General features: G+C 39.7%; 1 gene segment (V, D, J or C); it reads left to right on the forward strand.

Annotated features, from left to right (window-relative positions):
* The first annotated feature begins 11143 nt into the window (after positions 1-11143).
* On the forward strand, positions 11144-12801 carry LOC308306199 (immunoglobulin kappa constant-like). The segment is given in 2 exons: positions 11144-11192; positions 12467-12801.
* Positions 12802-14453: the final 1652 nt, after the last annotated feature.

Here is a 14453-nt window from a genome sequence, read left to right on the forward strand (position 1 = left end):
GGACTGTGCTGGAGTTTCCCTGGACTGGAGGTGGATGTCCCCCCCAGTTGAAGTTGGTCAGTCGAGCCTCCCTCCTGATCGCTCCTGGTGCGTGTGGACTTGCTTCCAGAAAGGGAACGACTGTTGGCATAGATGGGCTGTACTATGGCTGCAAGAAAACACTAGGCTATTTGTGTAACCTGAGCTGAGGTAAGAACATTTACTGTTTTCTGTTACCTTATATAGTTTTGTTTTACATGAAGTAGTAATGGTCATATTACAAATATTTGTTGTGAAGTTAAGGGGAAAAAATTCAACAAAAATCTGTCTGTCTGTCTGTCTGTCTGTTGTGGACCAATAATGGAGGTTCCCGGAGTGGAGGTGGACGTCCCCCAGTTGATGTTGGTCAGTCGAGCCTCTCTCCTGATGACTCCTGGTGCGTGTGGACGCGCTTCCAGAAAGGGAACGACTCTGAGGTAAGCATGTTTACTGTTTGTCTGTTACTTTATATGGTTTAGAGTTTTAACATCAAGTTGTTGTAGTCATTTTAGGATGCACCACTTGAAGGGGAGGCGTCATCAGTTTGTGATGTTGCTTATGTGTCGTTAAATGCTATTAAATTTAAAAATTCTGATGCTAATGTTAAATGACGCACACACTTAAAATGTCTTCTAGTTATTATTTTATTATTCTCAAGAGGGGAGTTTGAAAGTTTGAACGTGTAGAGGACGCCTCAGTGCATTTTGATGATAGCATTGTTTATAATGTTGATGTTGATAGGTTGTTTAAGGTTAAGTTAAAGGGTGGTTGTTGACTTTTGTTCCTGTTGGCTGACTAGGCCTACTTGGTATTAGAAATAATTGATAAGATCTCATTATCATTTTTATAGCACTGAATTTCACCACTTTATAGGGTTTAGATTTTTAACTTTTTAACCAAGTAATAATGGTAGGTATTAGAAATATATGTATAGTTGTTGTTGTTGTTGTACCAAAAAAAAAGAAAAAACCTATAAAAAAAAACACAAAACTAAAACTAACCAAAAAAAAAGTGTCTGTCTATCTAATGTATTTTCACAGGTTTCTACTGACGTGGCTTCATCCTCTCCCTTTGGGGAGTCTGTCCTGCGTGCAGTATGTGTCATCACCACTCTGTTGGCCTGGCGGGCTCGCTCGAGCCGCCCTTCAACCTTGTGATGGTGACTGGCTCTAAGTAGCGTCTTACACCTGAGCCTGTCTATGGAGCACCTGGGTGTGGTAGAGATAAAAGCACTCTTCCCACCACCGCAGCAGTAACTGCGATGCCTCCAGCTTGGCCTGGCGCTCCATCAATCTAAACACAATTGGCCGTGTTTAGACAATTTACAATTGAGCATTTAGCAGACGCTCTTAACCCAGAGCAACTTAAAATTGGGGTGGAAAGCTGGCTGGATCAAGTGACCGTTCTTTTTGCTGCACTGCAGAAGCTACTGGCAAGTGTATATGGGAGGATGCACACATTAGTTTATACATCCCCAGCTGTGGAGGTGTTAGTGCAGCAACAAGGACTGAAAGGACACTTGGGGACAGTTGGGAATTGACAACGACTAAATCGGGACTCCTCCGATGGATTGCCGCCGTGTAGTGGCGGGGGAGCTAATGATCCAATAACCCAAGCTTCTGGCAGGTGCTACCATCATGCCGGACAGCTCAAAGGGTATTAGGGATCAGACCAAGAGCAATCCATTGATAAAACTAACATGCTACAGAAATCACCACAAGAAACCAAAGCACTCCAGCAGACGTCCAAGGAGATGCCAGCCACAACAACTGTTGTGCAAGGTTGTATCCCCTCCAAAAGAATCCATTAGAGATGGAGCCTGGTATGTAAGGACTATTATATAAACTGTTATATGACTCATTATAACAATATTCCCTTAGTATTGTTGATGGTGTGCAGACCATCAGAGCTCTGCTGTGAAGGAAACTGAGGTAACACTTAAACTTAAAGGTCTATAATACACTCATTTAAATAACTGGTTATAAATGTTTACAATTATGCATAACAACGTATAAGCTTAGTGGAACAGCACGTTGTATTTTTCATTTCAAGGACCTCCAAATTGGTATTTGGCTGCGAACCCTCATCTGAAAAGATTTCTGACAAGGACCCCCATACTTTTACGGTATTTATAAAACAAAATTAACCTTTTCTCAAAACGGCAGATCTAAGCTCACAATACGTTGTGGTGTGAGCTTGTAGATCGGTTATTTTCAAACAGCCAATGTATTTAGGGTTAAAGCTATTTAAACTGTTTGTGATGCTAATGTGAACTAATGTAGCTGGGGAGCCCTTTCAATGATTCCTGGGGGTCCCCGGAGAACACTTTGAAAACCACTTCATTGTCTGCACTACCTTACAGTCCAAAATGTAGATCAGGCTCAGACTTTCATTGGTAACTAAAATGAGTAAATGTCCTGGTTTTCTGTTCACACCACAGGCTAGAGGAGACCAACTGAAGGAGACGAAAAGAAAACGTCTCACTGAGCTGACCTCCACCCAGCAAAAGCTGTAGCCTACAACCGCACTGCAGACCAGGTGAGAGTGGGCAGCCGCCTATGGCTTTTAGCACTGTAGATTTAACTGACTGGGTTGCAGAGAAGAAAGGGGCAGTCAAGTGTAAAATTATCCTAAAGATTAGTAGGAGTTGGAGTATGTTATGAACTCTGGCGATTCTGTCTTGGAATGGAACAGCAGGCCTATTAAAGCAGATTTCTTTATACTAACTTTTTTTTTTTTTTTTTCACTTCAGTTTTCTCTTGATAAGAACCATCTCAATGGCTATAAAGAAAACTATGTTTACTACTGTGACATGTTGAAAGTGAAAGGATGCAATTGAATACATCAGTGGTTCTCAAAGTAGATAGATGGATACCTTTATCAAAGTGGATTCTAGGGACTCTGTTGGGGGGTTTAAAACCAAATGGACCAAACAGGTCCATTTTGTTCCTTTTGTACACTGTCAGAGTTAAGGGGAGACCTTGAAATTAAAAAATTGGAGAAACACTGTCTGATATACATGTTTCTGACTTCGTGTGCGTCAACACAGCAGCAATGAGTAAGATTATCCCAGTCAACACTTTTCTCTCAATGCACCATACAGGAGTGGGTGTGCAATCAATCACAAAGTAGATTTATTAGCAATAACTCATTCATTATTGTGCTGTAAATAATGCATTTTGCTCTGAGGAAGCTGAACACCCACACTCCACCACCTTAATGTGATGTTGTTTGTTTGTTCCCTCCAGCTGCTGAATATAGCCAGGACCAGTGATGTGTCAGGAGGACTCCACGCTAAGCTGGGCAGGAAGAAAGAGGTGATTCTTTCTTTTCAGATGATGGATTTCTTCATATTTTTGTTTCTGTGGATTGAACATCAGAGTGCATTTTAGCTGATTTTATTTAGTTTGCAGTAAGACAATCGATGCGTGTTTTTCTCTAGCAGCAGAATAGTCTGCATATCCCTGCTTCATCATACAAGACTGTCGCACTAAACTAGTGAAAACAGCCGATCTACATGCGAGGCGTTATGTGCTTGTAGATCGGCTGTTTTCACTAGTTTTGTGCATTTTATAGATTATAAATACAAAAGGTTTCCACCCGACGACGACGATAAATATAAGGTGCTGGGAGTGAAAATTATAATGTAGGGGTGCCTCGGATTAAAAAAAAATATTCATGGGGTGCCCTGAGACAAAAACTTTTGGGAACCCCTGATTTAGAGGATGGCGCAGTAGTCAAATCATCTTGTGTTGTTAGATTATGTTGCATTGCTTTTACCCTTTGCCTTTCAGCCCCCCCTCCCCTTTCACTCACTCATGTCCTCGCCTCCCCATCCATCTATCCACTTAACCATATATTCTTTCCTTTCTCTCTGTCTGTTGTGCTCCAGATCCTCTCAGTTCTCTCAAGGCGATGGCTGAAAGAGCTGTGCTAAGATCTCATCTGGATGAAGAGATCCCACGCTTACACCTACCAGACAGATATCATCAGCCATCATCATCATCATTGTCACACTCTGGGTACATTCTGTGGAGTCCTACTAGCAGACAGGGGTCAGCAAGGGCTGTCACAATTATTACATAAATAAATATATCGGAAATAGACGATCTACAAGCTCACAACGCGTTGTGAGCTTGTAGGTCGGTTATTTCCACTATCGATGTTAATTTTTAAGTATAAAGTTGTCAAATATGTCAGTAATGTCAGTAATGTCTATTTAGGTTATGTGTCATGTCTACCATGTGCAACTTCAGTTCAAAGCCTAAAAGCCAAACAGAAATGTAATTGTCAACAACAAAAACACAATTGAATCGTTAATCGCAATTATTTGAGTGACAATTAATCGTCATGCAAAATGTCATTATCGTGACAGACTTGGGGTCAGCATGCATCCCTCACATGTAACTCAGTATTAGCCAGTTGTTAAATAAGTGTGTGTCTCATTCAATGTGTAGTGATTTATGGCCGTTTTATTGATAGTCGTTCTATGGTGTCATTCATTCATCTCAAATCACTTTTCTGTGTGACACTTCACTTCTATGTGTGCACTGAACGTGAGGTGTAACGGTATGTCCTATGGTAATCTGTTAATCTGCTTTATGGTAATGTTGTACAACCAAATTAATGTCATCATTAATCTTTTGCCAGTATGGTTGTACACAGTACCTCTGTGGTCAAAACATAAACGAACAGTCTGTGCTGTTTTTAATGTGCTGCTTCACAAGATATTGTTTTATTCTTAATTTTTTTTTATCTGTTGAAAGATTTGTTTTGGGGCTTTTATGCCCTTGTTGATAGGACAGTAGACTGACAGGAAATGGGGGGAGAGACAGACGGAGAGTGACATGAGGTCGTCCGGATCAGAAATCGAACCTGGGACGCCACCAGGCATCCATGCCTTTGTGGCAATGCCTAAGTGGTATGCACCCGGACCAGTAGGCCAGCGGGCACCCTTATTCTTTTATGAAGTGATTGACTAAATGGGTTCAGATGGTTTTTGCCTTTCTGTGAGAGACATGTTGTCCTGCATTCATTCATCTAACATCACTTTTCTGTGTGTCTCTTATGTTTAAAGTGGACACTTTGAAGAAAGAGGACTGCTCATCTTGACTGGAGAACCCACTGCTTAACCCGCCTCTGTTTCCTTAGAACTCACCATTGCTCCCACTGCACACATGGACAACTTGGGTACTTCTATTCTCCTTTTTACTTTAAGACTGAGAATTAAGACTGTTCAGTCTTACATTTATTTTCTTTTTTGGTTCAAAGGGCAGGTTGGATCTTTTGAAGGTTCTATAATCTGACAGTCGATAGGTCAATGTCATTTTGTATAGGCATATAAAGTTTCCTTTTCATTTAATGCTTAGCTACTCGGTTCTGAATTTGATTGTTTATTAGACTTTATGATATATTATTATTATTATTATTATTATTATCATAAGTACTGCAAACATAGTGGCACTGAGAAGCATGACCCTACATTTGATCTCCCGTCTCCCAGTTGTGTAAAGTTACTAAGTACATTTACTCAAGTGCTGTTCTTAAATACAGGGGTTTAAGTTCTCAGTCCTGGGGACCGATTTCAGTCTTGAGGATTCCATAGGGGCTATGGATCAGTCCATGGCGTGAATGACAAAGTCGTCAAAACGCTTGTCAAGTGATCTCCAAACTAAAAAGCTGTTATAATTTCAAGATATGGGTACTGTATTTGAATTGGCCAGACTAGCACAGTCCAACAGAACTTCAGAAGATACTTCTATAAAATGAAGCATGGATTGGCTGGCACACACACACATTCAGTGAAGGCAGATCAGAGGAAGATCAGGGAAACACCCCAAATATTGGTGTTTAAAATCACAAATTGGTCATGGTCTGAAAATAAATTTCAGTCTTGGAATTTATTTTGACTTTAACCCCTGCATCCAGTCTAAATGGGTTAAAAGAGAAACATTTTACACATGGGAAAGTTTACATTTTACTTAATCTTTCTGCTTAGGTGTTCAAAGACAATCTCAGAACTGAGATGAGATGAGATATATACTTTATTAATCCCTGAGGGGAAATTGAGGTGTTAAAGCAGCATAGTGTGACGATACATAAATAACGACTAGACAACAGTAACACAACAGACACCATGGACACAAGGGTTAGGTTTCGACAAATACTGTACATGAGGGAGAAAGTTCTTATAAGTCTTCATTGTACAGTCTGATGGCAGTTGGCAAGAAAGAGTCTCCGTATGCATTTTCAGAGGGAGTCACCCTCTCTCTGAAAAGGCCTCTGGCTGAAGGTACTCGCCCTTTCCTGCAGATCACCATAGAGTGGATGGGAGGAGTTAACCATGATGGATTCAGTTTTTCCCTAATCCTCCTCTCACCCACTGACTGCAGCCCTTCGATTCGGAGGCCAACTACTGAGCTGGCCTTCTTGATGGTTTTATTTATCAGGGATGTCAAACTCAAATACACAGGGGGCCAAACATTTTAAAATGGTACATGTCGAGGGCCGGACTGGTTCAATGTTTATTTAAACGTGGGCTTGCGGTCACAGGCCCTCGATACACGCCAATGCACTAGCAGTGCATTGTGGGACTTGTAGTATTATGATGGTGCATGTGTAGCAGAGTGACTCACTGCCTCAGCCTGATGGCATCAAATGTCTAATATCTCCCCCAGTCCATAGGTATATCCCTTTGGTCTGATGGTTAAGATGTTGGACTTTCATGCAGGAGACCTTGGTTAGAATCCCAGGTGTTGCACGTGCAGTATACCAGTGGGCCAGTTCTAATAGTAATTAAATATCATCCCAAGGGCCGAAGATAATTCATCCACGGGCCTGATTTGGCCCCCGGGCCTTGAGTTTGACATATGTTTTTAGCTTGTTCAGCTCCCAGGCCTTAATGCCACCTCCCCAGCATACCATTGCATAAAGCAGAATGCTGGATACAACAGACTGGTAAAACATATATGTCACATGGGCAACCTGGGCCATGGACTAGAGATACTGTGTTTTTGGTGGCGAGAAGAGAAATTACGGTATTTGTCATAGAACGAAATATTATTAAGTACACCTAGAGACACTTTGCTATCTCAACAAAGTCATTACAGAACATGTGGGTTTATTACATAGGGGGTTAGATTTTCTTTCTTTCTGTCTGTTCATCACTTGGCCAAACCTTAATGTCCTTTGCACAGCTGCAGCAGCGTTTTGGGCTATTGATATCTGAACTTTTCAGGTATTTTCAAATCAGAAACTTTATTACTAAAGACACCTCATTGTTAACCATTATTGTTCAGCTTCACATGTGGAAAGGACTCTTTCTCTTCGATTGGCCAGAAACCTTATCTCTATTTTCTACCAAACATTGAATTCAAATTCATCTATAAACTCCCAGGCTGCCAAACAGTCATGGGAGAAAGACTTTAACGTCACCATCGATAATGCTGATTGGCATGAAATGTGGGAGTACGCAAAGGAGATTTCTGTTTGTAATCGGACTAAATCCATACAATTCCGTATACTGCACCGCATGGTACAGTATAACTCCTGCCCTTAAAAACAAAATGGATCCAAGTGCGTCCCCACTTTGTCTCAAATGCAAAACAGAAATTGGTAATTGCGTCCACTGTCTTTGGTCATGTGTGAAGCTTCAGAATTATTGGTCTGATGTTGTAGCAGAACTATCAACTATTTTCGGTGTCCCTATTGATTCAAATCCCATGTGTTTTCTACTTGGTCTCCCAGATGGTCATATTGTGAATGTCAATCATAAAAGGCTGTGTTAACGTTTGCTGCCAGGAAGAATATCCTCCTGTTTTTGATCAAGGATGCTGCTCCTTCCAAAAAATCATGGCACAATATTATAATGGACTGTATTCCCTGTGAATACATCACATGTATGCTACGTTCTAAGATAGACGCCTTTTATAAAATCTGGGACCGTATCTAAGATTCATTGGACCCATGCTGTCTGCTGCTGTAAGGGGTTTCCTTGTCGGCCCTGATCTATTTGTCAGTGTTTTATTTACTGCTTCTGGACTGTTGTTGAATGGCCCTCTTTGCTCAAAAATGTATGTTCATTGCTGTTGTCTGTCTACCATAGGTGCCTGTAACCAAGTTCCAGGAGCTATGCTACAATGTGGCACTGATCCTCAAAGAGATGAATGACTTGGAGAAGAGGAGCATACTCATGATCCAGGACTGACAAAGCTGGGGACAAATTATACTTTATCACAGGACAGTGTCAGTCTCTCAACAAAAATAAAACATTTTTAACACAATTTTTCAGTTAAAATGTTTTGTTTTTGTTGTGTGACAAAGTATAGGTTTTGTCGCTCAAAACTTTACCCCTCTGTTAACCATCTTTCATCTTTCTTTTCTTTTTTTTACTGGATTTACTGGAGTGATAATGCAACATTTTCAGCGGCGCTGGTGATATTTTCAACACAGTGGACCTGAAGCAAGAACTCATAGGACTAACTGGTCAGTCTGATATAGACGTGATCATGTCATCAAGATACACAACTGAGTGTTGGGATGCTAGTCTGTAGACAATGAATGAGACATTAAATTAAATTAAATAAAGTATTTTCCACTGTAACACAATCTGTTTATTTAGCTTACAGTTACTTTCCATTAAGATAATCTGTTCATATGAGTCGATCTTAAACAAGTTGTGTGAATCAAAGAGGGGTGAAACTGTGTATGAATGTTTTGATGAACCACTATTTTGGACATTTACATTGTAATTCGATTAAAGCACTTGCTAGGGTCTAATATGCTGTTTCTATGGCCCAATAAGCGGTTGCTATAGGGGAAAACAAGTGGTTGCTAGGGTAAAATGGTAGTTGCTGGGGAATATTATTAATAATGAACTTTCAGTATTTATAGATTTGTAGAGCAAGATTAGATACATGCAGACAGACATGACTCACAGCTGCAAACATTAAAGGACTTTGATTTGAGCCGCGTTTTATGAACAGAGGGGCAATTTGTTTGGATATCATGTCTGACTATAGCGCTCTGGCACCACCTAGTGGACGAATATCTAAGCTGTTAAAATATGTTCTGAAATAGACACTATCAGTGCTTTCTAACCCTAAAGAGAAACCTTTTGAGCGATGCTTGTCGCTCAAATACGTGGCTTTGTATGTATTTATGCAATATGCATTACTGAATTTACCTGGATTAATAATGTCCAAGTGCCTGCCTTGTGTTCAACATAGAAAAGGCTACACAATTGGTGATATAAATTCATTAAATCATCATTTATCTCCAACAATTTTCTTTGTCTCTTTACAATATGTAACTAATTAATACCAATTGTAGATCAGATTAAATGGCTTATAATAAATCTTATAATAAAGATTAAAATTTGAATACTTTTCAATACAATTCCAAAATCTTGCCATTATACACAAATGCTATGATCTAGAGGCCAATGGGAATAGAGTTATACCACCAGTAATAGTGTCATTTTCAAATATATTGATTTAGGCCTGACTTAAATTTTATGAAGTCAAATATTAAAAAAATTACAAAAACAAATATGTTGCTACATACTGTACATGTACTGTACTACACTAAAATGTATTCCCGGCCTGAATGGGTTAACAAAAGTAATACCAGCAATATTAACAAACCAACAAAACCACAATATCAACAGATAATAACATGCATCTAATCACAATGTTCATTATCCTGCCTGCAGCATTTATTGTAACTCTATGTCTTGGCCATCTGGTGTGTGTCTACTACATCAATAACCTGACTAGTATTAACAGTTATTGAATAGAAAGCAATGTTTATTTGGCATTATGCTGTTATTCCAGGGGTACTCCAGCCAAAAAAGATTGTTCACCACTGCATTAGATAGGCCTACTATACTTTTACTTGATCATGACAAATAGAATTTCAAAAAGTATTTTCATAAAAAACAACAAATCTTACATAGAAATAATTTGATACATACATTTGATGGACCCAATAAATCATACGAGCCTTGAACAAAATGCATATTGTATCAACATTTCCTTTGTCTCTAAAACAAGATCTGCTGTCAGACCAATGATGACAAAAATAACCCTTTTCAAACGACATCTCTACACAAAGTAGAGCAGCAAAAGTTAATTGTTAATGTGTGATGTCTGCTACACTGCAGCAATGTTCCTGATGATAGTCTCAGAGGTGCATTACGTTTCAGAGACAGGGAGCTTAAGGAAACCAAGACAACATCTGCACTCACAAAAAACACGGTGAACGGAAATGATCATGCTGGTTGTCTGAATTTAGTTTGTGTACTGCACACCATTCCTGGAATTTCATCATTTTTGGGGCAAGGCCACTTGGCCTTTGGTGTTGTCCATAAAGAAAAACAAGATTTTAGTCTATTGAAATAATTTGTTGAATTTAAGGGCCTAATCTGTAGTGAAATAGATAAATAATTGTATTTACAATCTGATCCATGCTCAGCCCTGCACCATTCAAAGTCACTGGATCGGTTAAAAGATGGGGACTTTGGGGAGTTAAGATTTCACAATCTCAAAAACAAAAAACAAAAAAACACTTGTGTCTACATGACAAAAAAGAGACACCAGTGTCTACTGTCTACATATCGACAAGAAAGAGACAGAGGAGAAAGTGGTATAATCATCTGGGGCATTAAGGCCACTGTGGCCTCAGGTCTTGCCATTGGTTTGAGGGGCACAAGACCAAACTGAAGGCCAACGGCGGCCATGGCCTTCATGAAATTCCTGCCCTGCCGTACAAATTAAAATTATTATGAAAGTGTATCTCTGATTTATCAACAGACAAATCAGCACTAGAAAGCAAATTAAATGTTACTCTCAAAACATCAGACGTATTGACATTTGAACACCTGGCTGTTCACGAATCCAGTATTCATCTGCTGACTGCATGCAAATTACAGAAGAAAGGAGTGTTTCTGGTTGGCTGCTTGCTTGTTTAGAAGGAAATGGATGACTTGTTGTAGGGTGCTCTGAGTCTGTGAGGCTTCCTTTTATAGAAGGCTTTAGAGTTCCACTGAAGTACAGAGTATTGTATAAAGAGGGACATCATAGATATCTATCTTTCTGCAGCAACTGAACTGATCTTAGACCAGACAATGGCCTTTTTTACAGCTTCACTCACTGCCCTGCTGTTGACCCTGAGTGGTAAGAATTAATGATACATTAGACTACAACACATTCTGTTTGAATATAATATTTGATCTTTATGTTTTATGAAGCAATACATGAATGTGTTATGCTTTTGAAAGTCAGTGCATTAAAATGTATCTTTGTACACAGGTTTAGAGGCAGCTCTTGTTCTGACCCAGCCCAGGTCTATCTCTGTGAACTTGGGAGACAATGTGAAGATCTCCTGTACTCAAAGCGGTGGAAGCCAACGCCATAATTTGGACTGGTACCAACAGAAACCTGGGGGTGTTACAAAGTTTTTATTTGATTCACAAAGTGGCACCAGAGCAAGTGGACTCCCCAGTAGATTCGCTTACTCTCGCTCTGAGACTATGTTCATCAATGGAGTCCAGGCTGAAGATATGGCAACGTACTACTGTGCTTGTGCAGGCTGTGGCTCAGACCACAGTGTTACAGTTCAGTGAGGAGCCCATACAAAAACCCTACAAACATGTTTAGAATTAACTAAAAGCCATGGAAGATCAGAACCCGCGTTGGAGTTGTGTCGGGTAAAGTGATCATACATTAGACATGGGTTCAGAGTCTATATTTAGGTTATTATCAGACTTTTCATGGATTTAATGTTCTCACTTGTAGTGAGTGAAGCATGAAGAGAAACCCTGAGCAGCAGATTACAGCACAGAGGTTTTTGTACGGAGACAAATCACTGTGAGCTTGGGTAGACTCTGCCTTTGGTGAAGGGACTGAAGTCATTATTGGTAAGTTTATCTCTTTAATAACTGGAAGTAATATCAAATGGAGAGTAAAACAAATTGCATAAGCAAGTACATATATTTTTGTATTTTAAATGGAATAATTTATCCAGATTTTCAACAAAGCAAACAACAAAATAACAAGATTCATTATTGATTTAGATTTTATGTAATTGATTTAACTTCTTTGCTGATACACTCATTAATGATGTTAATGTTATTTCTTTTACATTTTATTGTCACTTTTTAAAGATGACTGTAGTTTCTTCAATATGATCACATTTGTGGTGCATTTTCTTCAAATTTCTTTCTATTAGTCTGTTTAACTAGGCTACTTAAACTAAAAATACTTTGTAAACTGCTGTCACCCAGGGGCCTATATTTTGACCAATGTGACAAAGCTTGTAGATTGACTGTTTTTGTCAAATGTTCGCATATTCTTTCTGAATGTTTGCCTATTATGACATGCCCAGAATAGGGATGCTAGGGTTCATGTGGTTCAGTGACATGTTGTTGTCATGTGTCCTCTCCTCTCAGCTCGTCCTCCGTCTCCCCCCAGTCTGGTCCTGATGGCTCCAGTCCAGCCTCCTCTCTCTGGGGACAGTAGTGCCACCCTGCTGTGCCTGGCCAAGGGCTACCACCCTGACGGTGCCACCCTGTCCTGGTCCGAGGACAGAGCCTCTGTGACGGGCACCCAGGTCCACACGGGCCCGTCCCAGCGCCAGCCTGATGGCACCTACACCCTCAGCAGCCATCTCACCCTGCCCTCCACACGCTGGCACTCAGGACACAGCTTCAGCTGTCACCTGAGTCACTCAGCTCTCAGCAGCCCGCTGAGCAAGAGTGTCACCAAGCAACAGTGTTCCCTCTGAGACAAGAGGAACACATGGAGAAGATCCACTGATGAGTAGAGAGTAGAGGGAGCATGAAAACACATGCATGCAATTATACTAGTCTGCTATGTTAAATACTGCTTTAAAGTCTATATGTGTTAGTCTATTTTATATATATACAGTATATATATATATATATATATATATATATATATATATATATATATATATATATATATCCACTGATTGAAACCCCGAGGAACAGAATTACAGTTGAATTTCAATGTTTTGCTTATTGCTTTTCTGTCTTGAATAAGATAATTAAATCATCATCTATCTACAACAAATCTTTTCGTTTCATTACAAGGTGTAACTTATTACAATTGAAATATGGGTAAAGGGCACAGTATGTTATAATAAAGAGGGCATCACTGTACTGTTATTCTGAGAACATGACATCCACTGGGAACAGACAGTTATACGATCAGTATCAGTATTTGTTAACAGAAGTAATGCCAGTGATATTTAGGTTGAAACTGCTTTCATTTGATCTTCGAGATAATATTAGACATTGTCAGTTGTCACTATCTATATGTGCAAAATAAGGAGAAGACAAACACAGACACTGTTCAGAGGGTCTATGTACATCACATTTCTGTTAAACTTGCAAACATCTGTGTGCACTCACAGATCCACATGCAATTGCAAACACACAAATGACATGTTTGGTGAAAATTGTCCTCACTTCTCAATTTTGACCGTGACATTGAAACACCAGTGAGTCTGTCTGTCTGTCTGTCTGTCTGTCTGTCTGTCTGTCTGTCTGTCTATACCTATCATATTTTATCTACGGGTTAGAAGATATTTTGAATTAAGAAAGGTATTGTCATACCAAGATCCTGACACTTTTATGTTCAACAAGATCCTGGAATATTATATCACATTTCCTGGGTTTTTCAAACATGTGCTACTATTACCTATATGCACCTTATACCACTGCTTCGTTTTTAATTCCTAAAAATCCCCAGAGGAAATGATTTCTCTACTCTGCATTTTAAAGTGGTGTGATATCTGCTACAGTGATCCTGATGAGAGGTTCTGTCTTCTGAGGTGCATAGTTTCAGAGAGAGGTAGAGAGAGACAGGACAGAAACCAAGACAACATCTGCACTGACAAAAATACCTAATACCTGAAAGAGGAACCGAAATGGTCTCTAACAGCATGCTGGTTGTAAGAGATGAGTTATTGTACAGCACACAATTAAATCAATTACCATGAGTGATATTTATGGCCACCGATTCATCAACCCAATAACAGTGAGCATGTTGACAGATATATCAAAACCTCCAACTAAAACTGACTCAAAATGCTCTATAATTTCCAAGACATCATGTGATTTGAACTGTTCACAAATCCTTTGGGGTTTCAGAATCCATCTGTTGACGGCATGCAAATGACAGAGGAAGGAAGAGAGTGAATGGATGACTGGTTGTAGATTGGGTCTTATAGAAGATCAGTGAGGCTTCCTTTTATTAAGGCTTTAGAGTTCCACTGAAGTCCAGAGTATTGTGAAAAGAGACATCATAGGTATCTTTCTGCAGCACCTGAACTCATCTTGGACCAGATAATGGCCTTTTCTACAACTTCACTCACTGCCCTGCTGTTGACCCTGAGTGGTAAGAATTAATAAC

This window comes from Nannobrachium achirus (assembly GCF_963921795.1).
Source record: "Nannobrachium achirus genome assembly, chromosome: 20".
NCBI lineage: Eukaryota > Metazoa > Chordata > Actinopteri > Myctophiformes > Myctophidae > Nannobrachium > Nannobrachium achirus.